The 11,057-nt window shown below is 37.3% G+C and overlaps 1 non-coding gene across 1 annotated transcript; it reads left to right on the top strand.

The window, feature by feature from the left end:
* The first annotated feature begins 2,745 nt into the window (after positions 1–2,745).
* LOC126808732 (uncharacterized) lies at positions 2,746–9,715 on the top strand. Its single transcript, XR_008789427.1, has 4 exons — positions 2,746–2,944; positions 8,288–8,353; positions 9,096–9,176; positions 9,656–9,715. It is a non-coding gene; the product is annotated as an uncharacterized LOC126808732 (transcript).
* Positions 9,716–11,057: the final 1,342 nt, after the last annotated feature.

Here is an 11,057-nt window from a genome sequence, read left to right as displayed (position 1 = left end):
GGTTTGTGGACTCTCTAGAACTTACAGTTTTTATTTGATTGTAAAAACCGTTCAAATATATCACCGTTACACTTTAATTACGGTTGAGCGCAAATTTCGTAATAATCGGAACCAAAATGCCCGACAAAATGTCCTCCACCCTTAAAAGCATGTTCGAATTTTCATCCAATTTGATATATTATCCCAAAGGTCTGGGTTCCTTTCGATATTGGCGTGTAACGGACCGTAACTTTCTGGATTATGACCCCTGGTTGTACGAAATATCACGTTTTTAGCTTTGTAGTAAAATCGGACTATACGAAATATCACGTTTTTAGCTTTGTAGCAAAATCGGACTTCCTTGTTGTGTTTAACCTTTGTGATCGTAAATAAAACTACAGGTTAGTTCGTTTCTACAACTTTATTAAAACTGCTGGGCTTCAGTGTTCCTCATTCTCAATAAAGTATAGATGATGATTGCTCGGAAAGTCTGAGTTCTGATGAATTTCGCTCAACACTCTGTTTTAAAACCCCCTAGTCGTTAATTTCCTTCCCAAATATGGAATAAACATCCTCATTCTCCAAACACCGGAGGGGGAACATTACCTTTTTTAGCCTACCAAACACGTCATAAACAAGATGGTATTTGATGGATATTTTGACAATGGTAAGGATTTTACCAAACTATCACTGTTTTCTATATTTAAATATATCACTCAAATTCATTAAGTACGTGTGATTTGACTCAGTGCCCCATTGTTGTTTGTTCAAATTGTTCGTATTGACCGGGGATCGTAATAGTATGTACTCCGCCCCCTTGAGTGCCTGGGGTGTGTTCCTCCAGGATTTTTTTTAAAATTAGGATTAATTTCAGTGCATCTGAGACAATTTAGGCAGTGATTTCATTGACGTTTAGAATTCGTTGACAATTTGAGTATTTGAAACAGACTCTTTCTCTTATGATGTTTTCATTTACTTTATTTTAGTGAAATTATTTTAGGTGACATAAAACATTAAACGCCGATCAGCAATGAATGTCAGTAAAGAGTTTTAGAAGGAAACTTCTAACAAGAACAGTAAGTTAACACACCAGAGCACAAGGCCTCCTAAATTCGCAAAGGAAGCCTCTGAGAAAGTTATTTACAACGACTTCCTTCGCGACTTCAGGAGAGCGAAGGTGAAGATGATGTTTTCAATATCGAGATCCCTAACCACATCATACTCGATCGACATTAATGAGAGATTTACCAAACGTTCCTGGCCCATCGTCGAGCGTAGTCCCAGGGCCCCCAATATCCCTTACTGCCCAGGGCCCCAACCCTCGCCCCCTCAGTCCAGGTACTGGTTGTCTCCGTCCGGGATAAATTATTAGTATGGCCGAGAATTGTGGGGGGCCCCTAAATGTGGGGAGGGGGGACATTTGTCCCACTTTGCCATTCTTGGATGAGTTCGACTTTGGTACGCATCAGACCTTACATTCTAGAGCTATAGCCCCTGCTTTTTACGCAAAATGTGAAATACGTATGAATTTTGTAGTCTCATTCAGAGGAAACTTAACAAATATGTTAAGGATCAAAAGATCTTGAATGAGAGGATGAGCCCTATATTAATTTTACCTCTTACATTTCTTGTAAACTGTAGGTTATCTTGCATGACAATCGTTTGTTTCAACTGTTCATAGCGTTCAATTATTTGAAAGGACACAAGGAAAGAGTGTGGAAAAAACTCTATCCTGTCGTTTTTTAAATTACCTAATCTGTCATAGAGATACAACGCAAGTGAGATGTGGTTGAAATAGGGACCCTCGCAACTGGGGGTCTCTCAACCCAGGGATCAGTATATAGCATAGTAGGTTTTTCTTCCATGTTAAAACCAGGCGTCGTTTTATCTAACCGCCTGCAATAACCTGGAGAAGAGTACCTGCGCCCCTCCCCCACTCCACCGGGCCTGGATGGTGCTAAATACATATTGATAGGTCAGCGATCGAATCTTGAAATCAATCCTTTCCTTCGCCGCCAGTGTAAAGAGTTTAATTGGTGATACATGAGATGTTTGTGGGGCACGAGACACTATCCGAGCGGCAGTGTTTTGTATCTTTTGTAACTTCTTGATGAACTCTTTTGACACACCACCAAGAAGGCTGTTGCAATAGTCTAAACGAGATAGGATTAAGGAGCGAACATGTGTGCTTGTTCCTCCGGGTGTTAGATTATCTCTAATCCGACTGATATTTTTCAGATGAAAGTAACATTTCCGGGTAAGATCATTGATATGACTATTCATAAGAGGACACCTAAATTTCTGACTGACGGGGAGAGTAGTTTCGGATTCTTCGACTACTATATAGTTAAAATTAAATTTGTTCACAGGAGTCTGTGGTCCAGTAACTATCGCTTCAGTCTTGTCATCGTTTTGTTTCAGGATATTTTGTGTCATCCATGCTTTGATGTCTTGGATACAATATATTCCATATTGGAAATATCACGCCGCTGAGAGGTGTCATCTGCATAGAGGTGGTGGTTTACATCAATATGTGTTGATAAGACTCATATCCCTGTACAATAGTGAACAGAATTGAACCAGGTACGCTTTTCTGGGGAACACCACATGGTAAAAGCTAATAAAATGTTGCCAACGTAAATCTTGATCGTGACCAGTTTATTTCGCTGGAAGTATCCCTTTAAATTTAAAAAAAGTAAAGTCAGGTTCGTTGCGCAGACTCTTAGTCATTGATTCAGATCGGCAGGGTACGGAATCTGCCGAGGTTTTCCGAATGTGATCCAATTATATAACAAAAATGGCGTCCAACATGTTTCTTTATTGGGGCACTGGCAGTGTTCCCTGCTGGAAAGCAATGATAGCTTTAGAAGAGAAGGGATTCGGTGGTTATCAAAACAAACTTATCTCATTCGACAACGAAGAAAACAAAGCAGAGTATGTCACGAAACTGAACCCTCGTGGACAGGTTGGTTTCTACCACACCCGGCGAGTTTTGCCACTTAGTTACCCATTTACCGTCGTATAGCAATAGTAATAGTAGCGTAGAGCCTTTAAGAGCTAGTCCTAAACCTCTGGTAGGCCCATTAATTGCCATAATATTGGAAATTAAAAACACGAATTAGAATTCAATATTGGACAATTCAAATAATATTGATGTTTTTATCTTGCCGTGAAAATATGGTAGAGTGCCCGTGAAGCGAAAATTTTCCCTAGAGTACAGAAAGAACTCGACACGGCGAATGTGAACGCTTAATTCTATGCTGAGGCTATAATGACAATCTGTTTCACAGAGAATTACGAGTCTAGTATAATATCTCTGTCATAGATGACTGCCTTAACACGTGCTGTCACAGCACGCGGTGTGAATCATTGGCTGAATGGCGCGTGCATTGTTTACATAAGACATAACAACTTCGGAGAGAATGCTGCATTTTAGTCATTTTAATACCCATTTACACTAAATAATAGGAACTAATTTTTACCTACAAATACATCAAACGCCTTTATTTATTTTTCCAATATATACAAAAAATGTTTTAGAATTTAATTTGTCGCAGGAAAAAAGTTAATATTTCTAGCTCATTAAGCCGCATCAATGTCATCCTTATCAGTGATTGTCGCGGCCAAGCAAATATTCACTGCAGATCAGTGTGCTATAATGAGTCTAAATAACCATCGCACGTGAAATTCTCTGCACATTCTGAATAGCAGTAATATTTAGCTTTTTGGTTATTACAGCATCTTTAGAAATAACGTTCGTTTTATTTTTATCCCCCGCCTTTCGAAGAAAGTATATCCCCCATCTTTCGAAGAAAGCAGCTCGGGGGACTATTAAAATGGGTTTGTCTGTCTGTCCGTCCGTGTCCGTCACACTTTTTGGGACACGATAACTCTCTTTCTAATTGAGCTACAATGTTCAAACTTGGTGTAGGTGTTTATTAGGCCAATGCCTTGATGGAGTTTGAAGATGAGCATTTTCGGCTTAGGGTAAGCAGAGATAAGCAATTTGATTGGTTGATGCTTTGGGACACGATAACTTTAGTTGTAATTAAGTGAGAGGGATGAAACTTGATGTATAGTTTCATTACATCAATACCTTGACTAAGTTCGATAATGAGCATTTTCTGCTCAGGGTAAGAAGAGCGATAAGCAATTTGATTGGTCGAGAACTTGGAACACAATAACTCTCCTTCTAATTGCGCTAAAATATTCAAACTTGGTGTAGGTGTTTATTAGGTCAATTATTAGGTGAATGCCTTGATGGAGTTCGAAGATGAGTATTCTCTGCTTAGGGTAAGCGGAGATAAGCAATTTGATTTGTTGATGCTTTTGGACACGATAACTTTAGTTCTAATTAAGTGAGAGTGATGAAACTTGGTGTATAGTTTCATTACATCAATACCTTGACTAAGTTTGATAATGAGCATTTTCTGCTCAGGGTAAGCAGAGCGATAAGCAATTTGATTGGTCGAGACTTTGGAACATAATAACTCTCATTCTAATTGAGTTAGAATGTTCACACTTGGCATAGGTGTCTATTAGGTGAATGCCTTGATGGAGTTCGAAGATGAGAATTTTCAGCTTAGGGTAAGCAGAGATAAGCAATTTGATTGGTTGATATACATGAGACACAATAACTTTAATTAAGTGAGAGTGACGACACTTTGGGGTATAGCTTTATTAAATCAATACCTTGACTAAGTTCGATTCGTACGTAACTAACGTACGAAAATTAATTGGGTGGCAAGCTTTTTTTTAGCACGTATACAGTGAATGGCCATTTTGCTCATTAATCCCAGCCAGAATTTGGCTACTTTCTAAATTTGCGTTAATGTTTAAAATATTTGTTTTAGAACTGAAACACATTAACTATTAGTCAATCCAACGCTAAAAACATCAACAGAATTGATTGTGTATATCTGAAATAGACCCGACAGACGCACAAAATAGTACAATATGGCGGCCTCTATGAACAACCCTCGCAGACGCTGTCATTGAAGACAACGTCAATTCTATGAGTTGTAGATGTTATTTTTGTGAAAAATCATTGGAAGAAGAGGGAACATGTTGGGACTGTACGAATTATATAGTCTTTATGGGTGCAACGGACACAATGCTGAAGATAAACCTATTGTTTACAATGTTAACCTCATGACCCATTGACGCCAATGTCATGACCTGTGATGTGTCGATCACGTGATATGGATATCATGGCTACTGACTGTGTCTGAGATACTTCTCCGCAGGTAGCGTGTCTCAGATGTTCAGAATGAGTTCGATTATGAATATTTTCTGCTGAGGGTTAAAGCAGAGCGATAAGCAATTTGATTGGTTGAGACTTTGGAACACAATAACCCTCCTTCTAATTGAGGTAGTTAATGTTTAAACTTGGTGTAGGCGTTCATTAGGTGAATGCCTTGGTGGAGTTCTATGATGAACATTGTCTGCTTAGGGTAAGCAGAAAAAACCAATCTGATTGGTTGATGCTTTGAGGCACGATAACTTTGGTTATAATGAAATGAGAGCAATGGAACTCCGAATATAGATTCATTATTTCGATGGTGAGAATTTTCTGCTTAGGCTAATAAGCGATAAGCAATTTGATTGGTCAAGACTTTGGAACATAACAACTCTGCTTTTAATTGAGGTAGAATGTTTAGACTTGATGTAGATGTTCATTAAGTGAATGTCTTGACTGAGTTCAATGATTAACATTTCGAGCTGAAGATAAGCAGAGCTAATCAATTTCATTGGTCAATGCTTTGGGACAAGATAATCTTGATTCTATCTGATAGAGAGTGATGAAAATTAGTGTGTATAGTTTGATTGCTTGATACTTTGGAAAAAAAAATAAATGTGCGATTAATTAATGTGTCATCTTTTTATTTTGGGGTTTCGGCGGGGGACACCAGCCTCTCTGTTGGCTTGATTAAATTGCTTTATCATTAACTATACCGTTATGAACAGCATCTTTTGGTTTAGTTAAATATACTATTCAAAAAAAGTAGGGGATATTTGATTTTGGGGGCATAATACTAAAATATGCAAATGACTACGAAAAAAGTCACTATAGAACCTAACAGAAGAAACATTTCCAGTTACATGTGACGCCCAAACGCACCAATAGCCTACCGCATGGAATGCAGGTGATGCTTGGGATCATCATGGGGGTCCAACCCAAGATTTGCACGACTCTGACTTTGAATGTTACAGTCATTGTGGCATTGAATTCCAGGGTGGAAACATCAGTTTAATTGTTTTAGTGACCAGAAAACAAATTTTGATATGCGTCGGCTTACCCAAAATGAAAGGTTACGTGCCCTTGGCATGCTACAGATCGGCACAACACAGGCGGTTGTGGCGCGGACGATGAATGTTTCTCAGTCTGTCATAAGCAGGCTATGGTCCAGATACCGTGATACACAATCTGTACAGGACAGACCACGCTCAGGTCGACCAAGGGTGACAACTCAAGCCCAGGATCGATTTATCCGTACCTTGGCCTTGAGAAATCGTGTCATCACAGCAAATCAGATCAGCGCTCGTCTTCAAACAGACACTGGTGTGAGAGTGAGTGGCTAGACGATTCGGAATCAACTGTATAGGGGTCACCTTCGCGCCCGATGTCCTCGCGTGATCCCTTGTTTGAGAGATCATCACATTCAGGCAAGACGTCGTTGGTGTAGGGATCGTCAACACTGGGATAATCGACGCTGGAGCAATGTGATGTTTTCAGATGAGTCAAGGTTCACTGTTGATTTTTTGGACAGACGTAGGAGGGTGTGGCGTCGTCGAAACGAGCGCTTCCAAGACGTTAACGTCATCAGACATGATCGATTTGGGGGTGGTTCTGTTATGGTGTGGGGAGGCATCACGGCTTTACATGTTGTTGCAGGGCGTGTTACAGGCCAGTACTACCGGGACAACATCTTGGCAGTCCATGTTGTGCCGTTCGCACGACGTCATGGCCGCCGTTTCATCTTCCAGGATGACAATGCAAGATGTCACAGGGCCAGGATCGTTACAGGTTACCTCCAACAACAGAACATCACCACATTACCTTGGCCAGCACTGAGTCCCGACCTCTCCCCCATCGAGCATGTCTGGGACATGCTTGGACAGAGGTTACGTCAACGTCAACAACGTCCTGCCAATGTCCAAGAACTTGCTGCTGCGTTGCAACAGGAATGGGACAATCTGGACCAAAATGACCTTAGACGTCTCATTAGGAGTATGCCACGTCGGATCAATGCTTGTTTGGCAAACAGAGGAGGATTTACCCGTTACTGACTTGGTTGTGATGCTGTGGTAACTTTGCTGTTTGACCCCGGGTATCATTTTACCCTTATAATGGTCAGTCTGTGCCTTACTTAGTCTAACGATCATTTGGAATAAATCGATGAATGTGAACTTCATTTCATTTTGTCATTTGTTTCTTCGTCAGTTTCATTAGGTGACTTTAATAACACTTAAAAATCAAATATCCCCTACTTTTTTTGAATAGTATATTTTAGTGATTTCACCAAGCAAATTGATTAGAAATTGTAATAGAAATTTTAAAAATTGAATATAATTCATTTTATATAGACATTCGTATTACCGCTTCGTTAATTTGTGCTACTTTTAGACCCATTTTTATCTATTTTAAGGTTTGAATAAATAGACCTATTTGATGAATCGTGCAGTCTGAATACTCATTCTCTTGAATCAATCAAAGTCAGTAATGACATTTGGCAGCCAATTTGTATGCACACGAAAAGTAAAGGTTTAAACCATTAAAAAAGACACCCTGAACATTTAAAATCAGTCGATGTTGGGGTAGTCTACCTGGGGTACCTGCATACTCTAGGTTCAGGAATGGAATGCCATTGGTAAACGCGGCAAAATGTCAGTCTGTAACTATAAGTGAAATGTCAAACCATACTCCCGACGGAGATTGCTACTCAATTTGGGATGATTGAACATCTTAACTAATCAGAAATTACTCATTTTTTAAAAATAAAATGATACAGTACGATATAAGATTATACCTTTTTCATTCCCTTTAGGTTCCAAAGAATGGCGATTTAGTTCCTTTAATTTTGATATTCTATTTCTTTGTTGCACATATGCTTACATAATTAATCAGTCTTACATTAATAGACTATAAATAGAAGGAACTACATTATGTTTATGGGTACCGAGATAGGAGAAGTACATGTAATTGGTGGTCTGCCTCCAATTCTTTCATTATGATAAATTTTACAGGATATATTATATCACACTGTATTTTGAAAATTATTGACTTATGTAAAATTTTGTATTTCAGGTGCCAGCATTTAAAGATGGAGATATTGTTGTGAATGAGTCTTGGGCCATTTGTGATTACTTGGAGGTAGATGAAATTATTTTATTGTCCAGTCCTATTGTGATTTTTAGGGGAATGTCCACAATGTTTGCTTTAGGTGCATATTTTTTTAAAAAGACTAAGCAAACCCTAGCTGTGATTACTGAATTATTTATAGCTATTGTAACAGCAGACTCGAACAGCTGGAACCACCTGAACAAGGCTATAGAATCATTTACATAGTCTTCCACATCCACAACCATGGTTGCCCCATTCCCAGATGTCCCCTTTTGGGCTCCGACTCCTCACCAAATAAAGGGCTGACACTGGTAACCCACCCAAATTTTTACCCTTGTTATCCCAACGAGGTTTTGGAATAATAGTAATAATAGAACCTTGCAACTGAAGTCCATTTCAATCTGAAGAGTTCAATACCAACAAAGCTAGTCACTGATACCTGGTTACATAGCCTGTTTTATCTCCTACATTATCTAATTGTAATTATATTCTCTGTCAGTAGTGATTATGTCCACAAGCCTGGAAATAAGACATCTGTCACAGACAATGTCATGACATAATCCCTTTATGAAATACTTTAATATTTTAAATACATGTCAGACACAAGGTTAAAAATGTCAAGCACTTGTCAAGTATCGATATTAAAATCCTATTTTTAAGTATGTGCTTAATTATTTTTGTTCTTTAAACTTTGACACTGCATATCATAGATTAGTTTTCTGTTACAAGATAATGTTATTCTTCTTAACTTTGTACCTGTTTTAAATTACAGCGTAGATATGGCAACCAAGGAACACAACTGATTCCATCCGATGTCAAGGAACAAGCTAATGTTTTACAAAGGATGTATGAAGTAAGATAATTGATTTTGCTTGTCTTCAGGTCTGAAAGCAACGTGGTTCAACCCATGGTACAACAGAAATATGTGGAAATGAGTACTCATGTGGAGACAAGCACACATAAAGAGTTATCTCGACATTCAGAATTTTAAGAAGTATAGGATAGAAAACCCACATTCATCTACAATGATGATATTTTCAATGTAAGAATATTACCATGGGTTGACCCTGATCTGAAAGGATAAAATCCCTTTATTAAAAACAGTTTCACAGACAGTAGACCTTAATTTTGTTGATGAGTAAGATGTCTAGAATAGAGTGGCCCTTTAATTTATGGATGTAAGTGGGGACAAGAATTAAGGAAAAGTTAAAAACATTATTTTGTGACTAAATATTTTGTAGAATGTAGAAAATACAGTATTTTATGATTATATATTTTGTAGATATCTATAAATGTAGAAAATACAGTATTTTATGACAATATATTTTGTAGATATTTAATGTAGAAAATACAGTATTAAAAGAACTGGCTTATTATTATATGTTTGATACCACAGATGAAAATCGAGATGAGGTAATAATTAAAGAGACATTATCACATTTTAAATAACATCATATCCAAAATAACTTTTAGAATCGTTTTAATTATTCATTTACATACCCAATTATAATTTGGTATTTTTCATGTTGATGAAACTACTAAAATAAATTTTACAACTTGTAAATTGACACTCAGTATGTGTATGTCTGAGGGATGGTTTGACGCATTTTTCTCAATATTGTATATAATGTAATGTTAGCAATGTAGTACTTCAAATCGGATATATTATATTTTTATCATCTCCAAAGGAATATATGTTATTTAATTACTAATTTCCATACCCTAATTAATACAACTATAGCTTTATATAACACAAGGAAAATTAGGAAGTTATACCTCATTTCAATTATATAACATGTTAATATAGAATTTAATGCACACAGAAATGCCTTAATTTCAAAGAATTGTGAACGAGGATAGGCGAAGAATGTGGTTGATAACATCAACATCCAGAAGCATATCTGTTATCAGAACCGGAAAAAATTGTGACAGGACTCGATTTTAGGTCACTCAACTGAAATTTTGCAAATTCAGAATTATCCAGATATGTTTGTGAACATATTTTGTTATTTTCCCACTTTTAGGCAGTGTTAAAGGAAAGGTTTGAAAAGGGTCGAGCAGAATTACAGATTTGGGAAGGTTACATGCAAAAGGTCAGACATTTACTTGCTTGAATGTTACTAATATTAATATTGGTGAAACCAGCACCATATGATACACCAGAGATATATAAATCTTTGTACAGATATTTATCCAGGAACAAAAGTACATTCCCACTAGTTAAGAACAAAATGTACTAGACTGTTAACCCAAAAGACTAATGCTTTCAATAGTCTTGATTTTCTTCTGACATTGTACCAACGATTATTTATTTTTCGTACCCTTTATTCATGAAACCTACTTTAGAAAAGTAAGGTATAAGAAGAAAATGCATGTGTGCCAACATGGAAATGTACATAGAAAGAAACGGTAAAGTTTAAAAAACAGCATCCAGGGAAAGGGTATTTTGGAAGAATATATACCCCTGTGGTATCGTGCTTCTGCATTAAGTTCTTTTACCTCACCAATGTAATTTTTAATTTCTTGAGAATAGCATCTGCTTGTTTGTCTTATAGGAAATAAATATTTAAAAACTGTGATAAATATTACATTTACCTGGCTGATCACATTTGATTATGACCTTTAACACTCGAACAAATCACAATGTTAAATAATTGACAAAAATGAATATTATTGCAATTTAATTTATTGCATCATACACCAAAATCCAAGTGCCGGTCCTCAAAGCATGATG

This window comes from Patella vulgata, chromosome 1, assembly GCF_932274485.2.
Source record: "Patella vulgata chromosome 1, xgPatVulg1.2, whole genome shotgun sequence".
Classification (NCBI taxonomy): domain Eukaryota; kingdom Metazoa; phylum Mollusca; class Gastropoda; family Patellidae; genus Patella; species Patella vulgata.
The sequence above is the reverse complement of the archived record's forward strand: the minus strand, read 5'-3'. Positions and strand labels throughout refer to the sequence as shown.